Source organism: Phyllostomus discolor, chromosome 4 (assembly GCF_004126475.2).
Source record: "Phyllostomus discolor isolate MPI-MPIP mPhyDis1 chromosome 4, mPhyDis1.pri.v3, whole genome shotgun sequence".
Classification (NCBI taxonomy): domain Eukaryota; kingdom Metazoa; phylum Chordata; class Mammalia; order Chiroptera; family Phyllostomidae; genus Phyllostomus; species Phyllostomus discolor.
Window position 1 is genome coordinate 99,885,166 of NC_040906.2, and position 12,103 is coordinate 99,897,268.

The 12,103-nt window shown below is 41.6% G+C and overlaps 1 non-coding gene across 1 annotated transcript; it reads right to left on the minus strand.

Annotated features, from left to right (window-relative positions):
• Nucleotides 1-11,609: 11,609 nt before the first annotated feature.
• Nucleotides 11,610-11,775, minus strand: LOC114495912. Its single transcript, XR_003684568.1, has one exon. It is a non-coding gene; the product is annotated as a U1 spliceosomal RNA (small nuclear RNA).
• Nucleotides 11,776-12,103: the final 328 nt, after the last annotated feature.

Consider the following 12,103-nt stretch of genomic DNA (forward strand, 5'->3'; position numbering starts at 1 on the left):
AGTTTTGCCAGAGCAACCAGTTGAAAAATGAGGGATTTCGATCAATAGTAGAGGCAAGATTGGTGAGACAAGTTTTTCTTTGTGATTTCTTTGCTTTTTTTTTTTCACCTTAAAAAACTGTTGTAGGAACTTCTGTGTTCATTGATTGACTTCCTCATTTCTGGTTTGTTAATTTACTGACCATCTATTAACAGTGGTCAGGTAATAGTGGCTTGGGTAATACATGATCCCTTCCTAAAAAAAAGCCTGTGTTAAGTAGGTGATGTCACCGAGGTGGCAAACTAGGAGACCCTAGCCTTTGTCCCTTCACAAAGATCAACAGTTAGACAGCTGTCCAGGAACAAAAACGGCTCTGGGAAGTTCTGGATACCCTTCAGAATGGGAAGGAAGGACAGCTTCATCTTCCCTGCCTGTCCCCCAGGCCGATGCTGCTCAGTGTCAAGAGGAAACGCTCCAGGTGAAAGAGTACTTCTTGCTGGGAAAGGGAGAGAGGGGTGACCCACCATCTTCCCGTCTTCCAGGGCACTGAACAAGGGACCCACTGCAGTTTCACCCCACCCAGAAACCGCAAAGCTGAGCTGGATAGAGGCAGCCAGGAACAAGGAAGAAGGCAGAGACTACTGGTATGGTGCCAGGTGGGTACAAGAAACACTCTGTGAAGTGTATGGTTGTCTGATCACCGTGCTGTACCCCTGAAACTAATACAAAATAATATTGAATGTAAACTGTAATAAAAATAAAGATATTTTCTCTAAAATGAGAACCTGAATCTGTACTGTTGGAGTTTTCCTTTTTCACATATGAAGCACTTTTTGAAGTCGTATAACTCTTTTCTTTCTGTAGGAGAAAAATACTGAAGCATTGGCCTCAGACATACATGGCTTTGAATCCTAGTCCCATCGCTGTGTGAAACTGACACCTTACTTAACATTTCTGAGCCTGTTTCCTCAGTGAGACAATACAGGTAATACTAATTACTAGAATTGGTATGGTAAATCACAACGCCAAATACGTCTTGGGCATATGGAAATCGTAGATGTTACCATGATGGGTCATTCATTCAATAATATTAAGGAGTCTTTTAAGAACCAAGCGCTGTTTAAGGCCCAGGGAGTACAGCAAACTTCATGAAATCCTAGTTTTTGTGGAGTCTGTATGTAGTCTTTTAACTTGTTGGTATTCAGGTTGAGTGGGGCTGGTAAAAGTGGACAGGAAATTGTTTCCAGATCACGGGTTATCCCCTTAGCTTCATCACGTCTCCTGACAAAGTGCTCTAATAAAATTATATAATCCCAAACTTTCTCACCTTGTAATGTCAAAAGTAAGTGACGTTGTGCACCTAGCCATTGTCCTGAGAGGAGAAACCCTGAGGGAGAGAGAGGGGCACGAAGCCGTCCGCCCGTGGAACAGCAGGCTGTTGTCCTGGCATGAGCTGGTTGTTATTGTCGCTGCTGCTGTTGCATTGTGGGCCTTTAACTGTCTCACCTATTGTGATAGTAATTTACACCACACTGATGGTCTGCTTTGGAAAAATGTAAATAAATATTTTTAACATCTGTACCATTTTTATAAGTAGGTAATTGTCTCTCTACACCCATTGGCTTGGTAGGGCAATAGAGTCGAAGCCGTTTCCTCTCACTGGAACCTAGAACAGCTCGATCTCCTATGTTTTTATTCTTCCATAGTAGAAAGGTAAATTTGGAAAATGTATGTTCCTGGCAAGTAAGAAAATCAGGGGTTTAAATGCCCAATTTACAAGAAGCTTCACTTATGGTAACTGATTGCGATTGTATAACATTTTATTTAGTAAAGATGTATCTTAAGTTACTGGATAAGTATGGGGCTAAATATTATATGTATATAAATTATGAGTACATTAAACTTTTAATTACACAGGGAAAGGTTTGATACTTAATGTCTTTCTATTGTTTTTTTAATAAACAAAACCATATCTTTTATTTCTTTATGTAAACTCAGAGTTACATATGTATTAACATTTTGAAATCTAAAATTATATTTCTAAATATACAAAATAAGGGGGGAAACCCCTCAGCTCTGGCCAGCATAGCTCAGTTGGCTGGATGTCATCTTGCAAAGCGAATGGTTGCTAGTTCGATCCCTGGTCGGGGTGTATGTCTGGTCGCGGGGCCTCATGTGAGAGGAAACCAATTGGTGTTTCTCTCCCTCTCTTCTCCCTCCTGTCCCCTCTCTTTAAAAAAATTAAATAAAATCTTTAAAAAACTCAACTCATGCATTAAATGTTTTCCCCTGAATTGTGTTATTCTGTGTTTTAAGTATCTTATGCTGTTATATATTTTCTGGAGTCATATTCCAACAAGAAGCATGAATAATCTTAATAATGAGAAAAAATATTGTAAAAATAAATAAAAGTAACATACACCCATGACATAGTTGTTTTCATAAACTGCTTTAATTTAAATTAATTTCATATAAATATTTGTAAAAACATGGACCTCAAAGGTAGGCTCAGAAACAGACAAGGAAGATCGGGGCAAGGAGGTCTCCCAGGCCTCGGCCAATGCGCAACGACTTCACACTCTTCTGCCAAAATCTGCGTAGGGTGTTCATCATATGTATCTTAAATCTTATCTTTTTTACTTCAATAGAGTAATTTAAAATAAAATTCTATATCCCAATCCTACCTGGAAAATGACCATAAATTTCCATGAGAAAAAGAAAGCATAAAATAAATACAATTTACATAATAATGTTAAATTCCAGCCAAATACATTCTTCTCCATTTCTTATTCAAAGATTCCGATCCTGAGGTTCACTTTTTGTTTAAAAAGGGAGATTAGCAGGAGTTTGTGTGTGGGGGGCCTAGCACCAATCTAATGTTTCTAATAATTGCAAATGCTAAAGCAGAATTGAGAAGGGAATGACATTATGAAAGTGTGAATCTGTATTACTTAATCCTGATGCCCTTCCTATGCTATTATGTCTCCTGTGCTTTGGGAGCTATTGGTCTAAACCAGCTTGGGCAAATGGAGTGTTAGTGAGTTCTAAAAGATCATTAGAACTGCAGAGTTGACAATTTTGTTCATAATTCCTTGCAATGATTATCAAGGTGACCCTAGTTCCCAGTTCAATCCCAGTCCACATTTACACTCTTGTCCCAACATAATCATTGGTCACATTCCTGTTTACATGACAGTGTGTCCTGATTTGGGACAAATGACTACATAGTCACCAGATTGATTGTTCATCTGTCCATCATTTTCTGAGCACCTGCTCTAGACCTGGCTCTGTGATAGTGACTGGAAACACAAAGGTGAGTAAGATTGTTTCCAGCCCTCGAAGACTTTAGGAATGGAAGGTCAGGGCAAGGAGGGGAGGAAACCACTGAATGGAAATGCAGAGTGATGAGAGGCACACGCAGGTCTATGCCACATGCTGTTGGGACCACAGGGAAGGAGGACACGTGAGTCAAGGGAACACCGCAGGTTCCTCAGTGGAAAGCATAAGCCCATCAGCTCATCAGTGAATGAATCAGCTCCGTAGAGGCAGGTAGGTCTTTCCCTTTCATAACAATGCTTTAATTTGCATTCCTGTGTGTTCAGAGAACTGGGGTGGTAATGATTAAAGTGGGAAAAACACACACAGTTTCCAACTCATATTTCTTCAATGGTTATAAGAAAACCTGCCCTGCCTGGTGAATCTTGTGATATGTAGAGATAGGTAAAAATGTTTGCAGAGGAAGAATATTCTCCACAATTTACTGATTTTAAAATATAAATGAGATGGTATTACTTTGTTACTTAAAGCTCTCCATGGGGGTTGATCACTGTTCTCAGAATAAAATCCACAGCCCTCCCCGGGGCCCACGAGCTCTGCCTTTCCTCTGAAGCCGCACCGGCTGTTCTCACTTGACCTCACTGAGCTTTGCCACCTTGAAAAATGCCAAGTTCTTTTCCACTTGAGCTCCTTTCTTGACCTTTCCTGTTCTCTTTGCCTGGAGCACTCATCCTCCATTCCTTAAAAGCCCACCTGAGAACAGCACCAGCGCCGAGGGAAGTAGGCAGAGCCAGAGTTTAGGAGAGGTGATTGCTGCTGCTATCATACAGCACACAGAGTGTTAGCTGCGTGACAATGGAGACCTCTGCCCGTTTCGCCCCTGCTGCACCCTGATGCCTGGAACTGGCCCAGCAGCTGGGTTTTGGGACTAGTTATCTTAAGAGAAGCGTATCACTTCACGCTGGTGAGAAAGATGGAATGCAAAGTCCCTAGGGACTGGCTTGTAAACTCCTGTCTCTTGGATTCATCACCTTGAGAATATAGTCTTGAATGTTATTATAACATGATCAAAAACAGTTGAATCCCTAAATTACTCAGGGCAAGGCATCCTAAACAGAAACTGAGATACTGTAAAGAAAGCGTTTGGCATTTCAAAATAAGTATGTTTTTGAATGACTGCAGGGTTTTCTCTAGCTCTTGACAGGATGCTTGTTTGATTGCCAAGGAGTCTGATGGCCTTGACTTGAAGGAAAGCAACTCGGGGCACCGTCACCATTGCCTACTGAGCCAACATCAAATATTTATTGAGCAACCACTCAATGCAAAGCATGTTATGCTGTACATGCTAAGAAAACATACCTTTCTCTTCAAGGGAAGGCACACTTTAAAGGATGAATCTAAACAAATGGAAATATTCATTTTTCAGTCACCTATATGAGCACAGTGCAAATAGTTTGGGGTGTATAGAGGGAGCTTGTTACAAGGTCTACAAATGAGCACATTTTTGTATCCAGCTACTGGTTCTCAAAGCCTTACATTTAAAAAGCCTTCAGGGACTATTGAAGAGGAAATAGGAGAGCATCTCAGTTTGATGCAATCAGGCAGCATCTATGTTCATGTCTAACCTGCTACTCTATTGACTATTCTCATAATGCTATGCTAGTGCCGTCTTCTATGGCTCGCCACATGTTTCAGGGGGAGTGTGGTCTGGTATAAGGGCAGGGTCTCAGATGGATAGACTTGGATTTGAGTGCAGCTTCACCACTTACTTATAGCCCTCTCATCAGGTAAATGACTAAATCTTGCTTCCATTTCCTTTTCTCTAAAATGGATACAATAGGGGTAAATTCCTATAGTCGTGCAGGGGAAACAAGATCAAGTGTAAAAAAAGCATATCTTGCAGAAAACCTGAATGGAGTAAGTATTTAAGAAACATGAGTAATTTCCCTCCTTTTGAATTAAAATGTATGTATCAATGAATGAAGGACACAAGGACTTTTAGCAATTGTGATCTTTTTCTCCTAGGAATTTGTGCATATTGCACTTAAAGTTCACTTTAATTTCATGGCAACTGTACACAGTCATGTATTATTTCTTGTGTTATTTAATGCTTTAGTCACACTATTCATTGGTTATACATTTAACCATAGTAGATATTGTCTCCCCAGCTGAATGAGAGGTTCTTTTTTTTAAAGATTTTATTTATTTATTTTCAGAGAGGGGAAGGGAGGGTAGAAGAGAAGGAGAGAAACATCAATATGTGGTTGCCTCTTGTGCAGCCGCCACTGGGAATCTGGCCCTCAACCCAGTCATGTGCCCTAGACTGGGAATCGAACCGGCCACCGTTTGGTTCATAGACCAGCGCTCAATTCACTGAGCCACACTAGCCAGGGCTGAGTGATGGACTCCTTGAATATGGACTTGCTAGAATCCTTATACATGCATTTTTAGGGTATTTAAAGTGTTCAAATGTATTTTTCCAATGACTAAATTGAATAACATGATAAATGCCTATGATCAAACCATGATCATACCATGATCAACTAAATTGAACATGATAAATGCCTATGATCAAACCATGACATATATATATTCATTTGCAAGTTTTTTTCAAAGACAGGAAATGCAGTGTTTAGTTACATACTGAAGGTTCAGTGTATGTAGGACGCTGTCTTCATACAACAGTTCTTCCCGTCTCATTGGCCACTATGTCACGATCTTACTCACTTTAGCTTTCCCAATGTAGCATTGTGTCCTCTTGCACATAAAAAATATTCTACATACATTTGATGCATAAAAGAATAAATAACATAAATGTTGGTGAAATTGAAACACTGAGTATAGCTCTATTAATTAAGTGGGTATACATGTAGTGAAGGGGAAAATATGGTTACAGATGAGCTAAACAGCTTCAGGTAATCCAGGTCTTCCAGAGCTCTTTCAGCATGGGGCACTGAACGAGGGTGCTGAGTCATCCTAGGCGAAGTTGGTCCCAAACACTGCATCATGATAAGCTGACTTCAAAAAGTCAAGAATATATGCTTAAACCTCTGCTGATTATTCCATGGAATAAAAGTAAGATAAATGGTTATTTGAAATTATTTTAGGATTACCAAATTATTTGAAATATATGTTTGTCTTAGTGGTCTGCTAGCTATAGGAATCAGCAATTGAATTGGTCCTGCCTCACAGGCAAAAACTGATTAGTCTCACAATTCATGAACATTTATAAGAAGCTTTTTCTTACAGTTCTGTGAAGTTGAGGCCCCTCTATTGTGGTGGCAGCAGGAGTGTTATAGAATACCATCACATTTGAGGATAGGATTTTAACACATGAATTTGGGGGAGGCGCACAAACATTCAGCTTATAGTGTCCTACACTCACTTTGCTACCTGGTGTCTGTGCTATTGGCATCTCAGTGGGAACAGACAGGAACAATTTCATTCTCGTATCTTCTTCCAGAAGAATTCAAGGTTGGACAGCCAGTGAACCTTCCACCTATACTTCTCTAAAGTTAGCCAAAGAAGGTCCCTGCTCTGTCTGGAATTGAAAAAATAAAAGGCCAGCAATTGTCCTGGTAGTGATAAGTATATGTACTGATTTACATAATCCAAATGGCTCTGAAACCTGGAAACTGGCTCATACAAGAGGTTAGGCAAATCCTTGCTAAGGAGTATAATGCTGTCAACTGTCACTGTCTATTTAAACTTCACAGGGACTGCCTAATGGAAGAAGCAGTTGGAATTGCTACGTTCTTTCAGAGCACAGAGTGTGATGGCTTGTCACACTTATGGCTGTCCAAAATGCAAATGCAGGGGCTGGAGAGCATGCTGAAAGCCCAGAGGCTGGTCTCTGCATCATAAAGGAAGATGTGCTCTTGCTACAAGATCAGTGGCCCTGCCTTATGACTTCTCAGCAGCTCCTGCGAAGTTCTTAGTGTTGAGTTTAGGGAACGTGTTACACACTGGACAAACCACCTTCTGCTGGGGACTTGGAGGGAAGGACAGCCTTTGTGGTGGAGGGCTGTAAGCGTCTCTCTGTATGTTAGCCCCCATCCTATTTCCTTTCCAGGAACGCTGTCCTGTTTTCCCTCCATCCACACAGCCTAGCCACCGTCCAAGCCTTGACTCAAACCCTTCTTCATTAAGCCCTCCTTGATCACTAGCATGGGAGTCATTTCTCTATCGTTGCTTTATTGCAGTGGACACTGCGGGAGGGCATCTCTGCTGTTACTTTATGTGCCTTTTAGGAAGAGTTGACAATGTCCGTACGAAAGACAAGAGCCCAGGTCCCTCTAATGAGAGGCAGGCCGAAAGAAGCCACCATGGGGCTGGGACCCTCTGCTGTGGAATTCATCCTTGTTGGACAATTGAGTCATTTAAAGAAACCATGGCAGATTTGGGGAATGGCAAGTACTTTGTATGGCTGGGCACAGAGTGCTTCACAGTGGCGACGGGAAGTGAGGTTCACTAGGGGGCCTGGCGGCTCAGTCGTGTGCTGATGTGTGTATGGTAGTCAGTATTTCTCCTGTTACCCTTTAGTTAGGGTGTGCTTTTAACAAAATTTATGCAGCCTTGGTAATTTCATTTTACGATTTAATCTTTTTAATGTGTTCTACTAGGTAACATTATTTACTTTTGCCTTTTTATCTGTAATTTTTATTATATTGTCTGTTTTTATGATATAATCTGTTTATTTTATCTTTTATAGATCTAACATTTTAAGTGTGCACTGTTCAACTCGTCAAATTTATCTTCCAGTACTTTTCAGTTTTACTAGTATTTGCATGCTTTAAGCTAATGTTTACTTATGGCTTTTCCTTTTTCCTTCTTCAAAAGTGGTTTTGCCCTTTTAGCTTATTTCATCTTATTCCTGTCAGAGAGAGCTGTGCTGAGGCCTGGCCTCATGTCGTACCTGCCTTTTCATCTTCCCATAGTCCCTGGCAGTCCTGTGGGCAGAGAGGGTGGCCCTGAATCTTTATGGAGGGAGTGATTGAATGCATGGTTCATTTATGTGGAGTCAATCACTGGGGCCTGGCCATTTTGCCTCCTGAACCGTTTAAACCCACCCCTTCCTCCGCTGCATTCTGTGTCAGTACAGACCACCACCCGCCCTCACCTGGGTCTCTGCTCAGCCTCCTAATGGCCTCCTGTCTCCTTTCCCCTTCCTTCCAATTTACTCTCCACTTCACAGTGCAGTGATATTTTATAAATGTGGATAAAGTATCCAAGCATACTCCCATTTATTTTTGGCTAATGAATTAGGATATATAATAGTTCTAAAGAATTTTTATAAGGAATTGAACATAAATGCTTCTGATATTCTTAAAATAATTTGTTATTAAAATATTTCTATTACAGAAAATTTCAAACTTAGATGAAAGTAGAGTGAATAGTGTAGTGAACTCCCATATACCATCACCTGCCTTCAACCATTATCAATAATTAACCATTTTTAAAAGCAATTCCCCTTTTTGTTTTCATAATTTGCTTGAGCAGCAAAGTTTTATATTTTGTAATTCCAAAACAGCATATTATTTCAGTGCAACAGTTTTAAAAACACACCTGGCCTTGTCACTGGCCTGTGTCAACCTCTGAGCCACAGGAGTGGGTGCGAACACCCCAGTCAGCACCTGTCCGCCTGGGCTCAGCAGCAGCCTTGTCTATTGCTCCTCGTCTCTCCCATACCCAGTCCCACCCACAGGTCCCCTCGCTTGTCCTCAAGCTGCTCTGTGCTAGTGCGTCATCCTTGTCCTAGGGGGCTGGGGGCTGGGGGCTGGGGGCTGGGGCGTGGGTCAGGTCTGCACACACAGAGGTGGTGGGGCAGATGCACAGGCTGGCTCTTCATACAAACGTCCAAGCCTGCCCTCTGGAAGTCAGTCAGCAGGTCTGACAAACAGCTCGCAGGTCTCCATGGAACTGCTTTTTGTTAGAGGCAGAAACATTGGACTGATTGCGGCTTTGGCCTTTGTGTAAGAACAGAGGGTGTTCACTGGGGCTGTATCTTATCCATTCGCCTTCATACATTCATATCTGGATGGATTAGGTGAATGGTCTCTCTGCTTCTCCAAGATAGGCCACGTTTTACACCCACATGTAATCTCTTTTCTGAGAATATTGTCCCAAAACTAGGTCATCTATTGTGAAGGAAATTAGGCAGTAATTAAATTTAACTGGATATTACAGTATTGGTGGTTTCATTTTAGAGGAGTATGCTTTCTTAATTACTTTATTGCTGCAGTTACACTGGCTGATGGTTTTTTTTTTAGGGGGAAGGTTGTATTTAATAAGTTAGATGATGATTTCTGAGCTTGCATTTTTAATCAACAGTCTCACCTTCAAGAATGAATTCTATTTCCTTGTTCCCTTTTCAGGTCTACCTGACAGGAGCCAATTCCTCTGTATGGCCATTTGGCCCAGCCATCTTGGGATATCTTTTGTCAAAAGAGCTCTGTAGACAGATAAGACCAGGCTAAGAGGAAAACTGCTGGTTTGGGTGGGTTCTTTTCACGTATGTGGTCCATTGTCACAGCTGTCTCCCTGCTTTTTATTTTCTGATTGGAAAGGGTACAGAGAGTCAAATGCTGTGGAAGACTAGCCTATTAGTCCAGCAGCCACAGAGCCGGTGGGAGAACCCAGGTTTCAGGACTTGTGTTCAGCGGCCTGCTGCTCAGCACATTCCCATAGAGGAGGCTGGGATTAGGGCAGCTGGGAGAGTCGGCTCCCAGCTGGAGGTGGGCGCCATCATGCCCATAGGAAATGCTGAGTGACAGGACCACCTTGGTGTAGTCTGGCCACACCCTCAATATGTTGAATTACGTGGCCTCTTCACATTTCTCTTAGTCCTGAGGTCCATTTAGATCACCCACTATGACCATCCATTAGATCAGCTGTTTAGGTCACCTGGGCAGCAGCTCCAAAGTACCCTGGGTCAGCAGGGTACAAAGCAAAGTGACTTGCTTTCCACACTGCCCTTCACCCAAATGTCTTTGACATGAGATGTCCCTACCTGCTCCCTTTGCTTAAACCTTTTAGGCAGATCAAATGAGGATCATTAAGGTTCCTGGAAGTGCCCATTCCCAATTTTCTGAGGTTTCTTCACTGGGAGCTATTATCATTAGGTTTTGTGAGAAAAACCTACTGTTAAACCTATAGCTTGCCATGTTCCTTAAAAAATAAAAAGTAATTTATTTCTCTGAGGGCCCACAAAAATAGTCCAATGATGCTTTCCTAATAAGTACTTTTCATGATGACTAACTCTTCCAAATTAGTTGGTGCAGGAGACCAGGAAGCCAGCCCAGGGAAGGTGTGTGCCTTACGTGGAAAAAGTTGCAGGTTTCGGATGGGAGCCCTACCAAGGAAGATGACTCGGAGGTTGTACGTTAAAGCCCCATCTCCTCTTTGTCCACATGAATTCTGGCAATTTTTGTGAGCAAGGAGTAAATCATAAACAGCAAATTAATAGCTCAATTCTGGAGATTCCTTAAAGAGCAAAGAAGGATTCCACAGAGCACATTTTAGCTGGTTAATAAGGAAGCCAAGTACGTGGGTTTGTATACAACCTGCTCCCACGTTCTATCAATATATAATTACCACATATTTTCCAGCCTTCCCTGGGAGACGTGGCAAGTGAAATAGATTGAGAAGAAAATATCGGTGCTTGCTGCAGAATTTATGAGATTGATATCTGTTAATACTTGAGCAGGCTCTTTGCAGGGTGATCTGAAGGCCTGAGATGCTCTAGGTACAAAGCAAAGTGACTATTTAAGCTCTTTGTTCTTTTAAATACCTCTATAAACACAGATCCATCTGGCATGCAGGACATGTAAGTGTCTTAGGGCCTGGAGGTCTTGCTAGACTCGACCAGACTGAAGCCTATGGGTTACATGCAAAAAATGATTTGTCTTCATCTGCCTCCTCTGTACCCAGTGTCAGGATCAGCACTGGAGGCTTTTTCTCCCCTGTTGGGGTTGGTGGGGGCTTTGGGAAGGGCCGCATGGTGCTGGAGTTACTATTATGCAGGTGACCACCAGATTAAGACAATTTCCAAGTTCTGTTTTTCCCTCTTCTTTTTCCTTATTGATAAAAAATAACAGAATATTTGGAAAATAGAATTACAAATACAATCACCTAGAATCCCACTATTTCACCTTTTTTTTACATATTACTTTTTGGTTTTGTTCTCAAAAAATAATATACATAAATGTTCTTTATAGTTAATATTAATGTACATATACTTCTTGAAATTCTTTTTTCGCCCACATTATATCACATTTTCTCCATGTTTTACCCAGATTTCACACCAGTCATCCATCCTAAAGAAGTCTGCCCAACCTTTTCCATGATGATGATATGGAAAGACTTTCCCCCGCCCTCTTCCTGATCCTCCACTACCACAAATTATGCAGCTGAGTTTCCCACATTTGGGGAGATCAGAGGAGTCAGCACATCCGGAGTGCAGTGGGTAAGGCTTGCCCTGGGAAAACCACCTTTGTGATCACAGCATCTGCCCTGACATATCACACTTTAGGTAAGCACAGACACGTCTGTGAGCTGCCCAGCACAATGACTCTCATTTATTACTTCATTTGTATGTTTATTCATTTATTGAACAACCTTATCAAACATCTATTCTGTGTCAGCACTGGACAGAAGGAGGTAAACAAGACATCGTCCTTGCCTTTATGGAGTTCCAGGCTAGTGACATGTAAACTAAGGACTGCCATTAGAAAAAAACCAGTTTTTTCAAGTCTCGATACTTCTGACATCCAATGTGTGGAAAGTTTTCTATACCAACCCATTTCCAAGTCTCCAGACATCAACTGGGTTTCCCACAATTCAATTCTGA